This window comes from Prorops nasuta, unplaced genomic scaffold, assembly GCF_024137725.1.
Source record: "Prorops nasuta isolate Cenicafe-Biocafe unplaced genomic scaffold, Cenicafe_Pnas_1.2 PNAS00007, whole genome shotgun sequence".
Lineage (NCBI taxonomy): Eukaryota > Metazoa > Arthropoda > Insecta > Hymenoptera > Bethylidae > Prorops > Prorops nasuta.
The window spans coordinates 2995072-2999154 of record NW_027116804.1 but is presented as its reverse complement, the minus strand read 5'-3'; the positions used below and the strand labels follow the sequence as shown (position 1 = coordinate 2999154).

The 4083-nt window shown below is 28.7% G+C and overlaps 1 pseudogene; it reads left to right on the top strand.

Moving 5' to 3' along the window:
- The first annotated feature begins 1723 nt into the window (after positions 1–1723).
- Positions 1724–3617, top strand: LOC136775092 (uncharacterized; annotated as a pseudogene).
- The last annotated feature ends 466 nt before the right edge of the window (positions 3618–4083 follow it).

Genomic DNA, 4083 nt, shown 5'->3' with positions numbered 1-4083 from the left:
TTTACCAGCAGCCATAAAGGAAATTTCACAAGTATTTTCTGAACGGTGTGAAAAGATGAGAACAATTCAACAACTCCTATGGTAGCATGTGTGGTATCTATGCTATTATTGTAATATGTATAGTTTGCTACGACTTTATATCTTCAACAATAACACAGACCTGGAAAATTGAATTTTCTCAGTTTCAAGAATGGACGGGAAGGAGGGGGGGGGGGGGCAATTCTTCCATTTTTTTTACTGAATATGAATGTGGCTTTGAAATTTCTCTATCACATCAGGTGTTTTGAAATATCAGTTAAATGGCTGAAAAACGGCTGTTTTCCTCAGTTTATGATTTTTATTTTAGAGAACAAATTTTCTTTTTGTAAATTACCACTATTGCATCGCATCCTGCTAGTATAATAAGTTTTGAAAATGGATTTTAAAGCTAACGAATAATACTATATGGTTTAATTGTGGAATTTAAACAAAATTCGTTCTCTGAAGTAAAATAATGAAAATGGCGAAAAAAGCCATTTTGTACTATTTAAGCTAAAAATTAAAAAAAAATCTGATGTACTGGAGTAATTTCAAAATCAGGTTCGTTTACAACACAATAAGATCAACAAGAATCGTCTCCGACCATTTTTAAAAATGAGGAAAATGAGATTTGGCACGTCTGTGTAAATATTTATTAAAATAAAGTGTATTAATTACTTTTCATATTATAAAAAAGAGGAATATAAAAAGCAACTTTAAAATACAATAAGTAACAGCTATAACACTAGTGAGATTAGACTGTTAAAATCTGGGTGTAGATAAGTGATGCTGAAATTATAAGGTTCTCAAAGGCGAGTGTTTAGAAAGGCTATAACTATTATTCTTCATCAAAAATATCTTCAGCTTTAGTGTAGAAAACATTAAAATTGTGTAATATGAAAAGGGGAATTTGTAAACGATTATATGGTATCATAAAAAATAATAGTAAAGCATTACGTAATTTATGAAAAAGAAATTATTTTATTGAAGACGAAGAAACACTAAAAAAGGAATACAAATATTTGTTTAAACATGCATACAAGTTTTACCTATTTATGAGTTCGCTCCTTAGTAAAGGATAATATTAAACACGTCAATGTATCCACTAAATTGTGTAGACATGCATAATCAAAATGTGTTTGTATGTTTTCTGAATAAGTTTTATTTAATTTCAATAAAAAATAAGAATAGTTTGCATTTCAAAACTATTATACAGTCAACATTTTGTAACTGAAAGAAAAAATATATGATTTCATAATCTCCAAATTAACCTCATACAGTACATAAATGTTTAAGGAAGGATGAACATTACTATATCATATTATTTTATAGTTGATGAGACGGTAGAGGGCATGTGCTGCATAATATAAACTACTCACCCAAAGTTCCTTAAATTTGCTATAGGAAAATATTATGGCACTTTACCCTCTACCGGTACTACCGTAGTACTAAAAAGCGACATATCCTATAGCGTAGTACTATTTTAGGTACTACGCTATAGTCGCTGCTGATACTACTGGTCGGCGGAAATACGTCAGAGGGTAGAGACTGTAGAGGGGCCGCAATATTGGGAACTGACAGATTGGAACATGACATCTGGTGATAGAAATCCGAACTATTTTAAGCATGCTATGCTATTAATGATATAATTGATATTTATTACTGATTTATTACATTTTATTAATATTATAAAAAATAAGAAAATATGGAAGTAGGAATTTTAACAGCACGTGAAAAATAAAAAAATAGACTGTATTGTGCAGTAAACGGTTGCCAAAGTAAATCCACGAAGGATTTAACACTTACATTCCATTCGTTTCCTAAAGCTGGCGATCATTTAGTTACTATTACTAATTTTTTTGGCAATAAAGAAAAAATTGATAAATTTAAAGCATGGAAACATTTGCTAAAATTAAAAAATATTAAACGAAATATGAAAGTATGCTCTTTACATTTCAAGAAATGTGATTATATATTACCAGGTAAACTTATAACTTTTGACCTGAAACAATTTATAATGAGAATATACTATGTATTTATATAAAATAATTTCTAACAATTGTATTTATGTATGTAGATATACCCTCAAAAAAAAGAATTTTAAAAAAGACTGCAGTTCCATCCTGCAACTTACCAAAAGGTTTTGGAGTAATAGATGCTGCAAAAAATGAGGCACGACTTGTAAGAAGATTGAGGAGGGATCGACTTAACACCGTAATAAAAAAAAATGATACTCCAGAGGAAATCGAAGAAAGTTTTATGGAATTTATTGAGAATAGTACTGAAACAAGTACAGTGGTTAAGAATGTAAAAGTTTCACTAGACAAAGTATACAGTGACGTTAGTATACAAGTTAATACCATCTTTCATAAACCACATTTAATCAATTTCATAGTTACTGAAGCTGACTTATCAACAGCAACTGGAATTCCATCTTTTAAAGTTCTTGATACAATTGTTAAAATAATGGAATTAGTTTATGGAAAGCATTTACCAAAATCCCAAATGACTTTAAAGGAACAAATTATCATGACTTATGTAAAATTAAAACAAGATGTTTCATATACATTTTTAGCACTGCTTATTAATAATTGTTCTGCTGTACAGTGTCGTCGAATATTTTACTCAACATTAAAAATGTTAAGCAAGTGCTTGAAAATTGTCGTACCTTGGCCATCAAGAGAAGAAATATCAAAAAATTTACCTGAATGTTTTAAGAATTTTGAAGATACTAGGGTAGTCTTAGACTGTACAGAAATTTTTATTCAGTCTCCAAAAAACCTTTGCTGCCAAGAATTGACATACTCAAATTATAAAAGTTCGACTACTTGTAAAATAATGACTGGTGTCACACCAGGAGGTTTAATTTCTTTTATTAGTAAACCATATGGTGGCAGAAGTAGTGATACGGCAATATTTCAGCAAAGTGATCTATTAAGTTTATTAGAACCTGGTGATGCAGTAATGACTGACAGAGGATTTTTAATAGATGAATTATGTGCTAGAAATAATTGGAAAATTATAAGACCACCGTTTTTAAGAAATAAAAAGCAATTCAGCAAAAGCGAATCAATATTAACTTCAAAAATAGCGAAAGCAAGAGTTCACGTTGAAAGGACAAATCAACGAATTAAGACCTTTTCAATTTTAGGTAAAACAATGTCTGTACAACTTGTTCCTATTTTGGAAGAAATTTTCACAGTAGTTTGTGCAACAGTGAATTTGAGCTCGTCAATTTTTAAAGACGATAAGTTTATGAAAAATTAAAGTTCAAAGAAGATATGGATAATAAAATAAATTATTTTGAAAAAATTATATTCTAATTCATAAATGCATGTTTATTAAACAATTATTAAAATTAGTTTAACATCAGAATATTTGAGATAAAATAAGAACATATGTAACATTAATAATATATTATTTTCAATATCACTAATATTGAATGTTTTTCTATATTTTTCTTTGTTTTTAAAATGCTTGTCTTAATTAAACACTTTAATGCGAAATTAACTAGTAGATACACATCTTTTATCACAGTCATTCAACTTTCGCAGAACTATTAAACATTAAATACTTTTAACTTTTCTCATTACTATTAATTTTTTCTTTTGTCAAACATACGTCATGTAGTATCTCCTGAAAATAAACTTTCTTCAACGCTGTCAACATTTTCTTTGCATATTCTTCATTAAAATTAACGCTAATCATAAATAACTTTTTATCAAAAGATGAATAATAAACAAAGAATGTTTTTTTAACATTAACAACAGCCATTCCCAATTGGATTTGTCCATAAAATTTGTGCCTTTCTCTCAAAACAATATTCTCTCCTTCTATTTTCAAGCTTTTTTTTAATTCCGATTGCACAGTTTCATCAATACCTTTGGATTTACCTTTAAAAGGACACTTAATTTCTAATAACTCTGATGGAATGCCATTTGTTATAATTATGCCATCAGGGGAGTAACCTAACCATTGATTTTGTTTCGAAGTTATCAGTCCAGTTTCTACAATATTCTTTTTCGTTAAATCTTTAAATAACTCTCGAGCTTCTTTTTCAGTTTC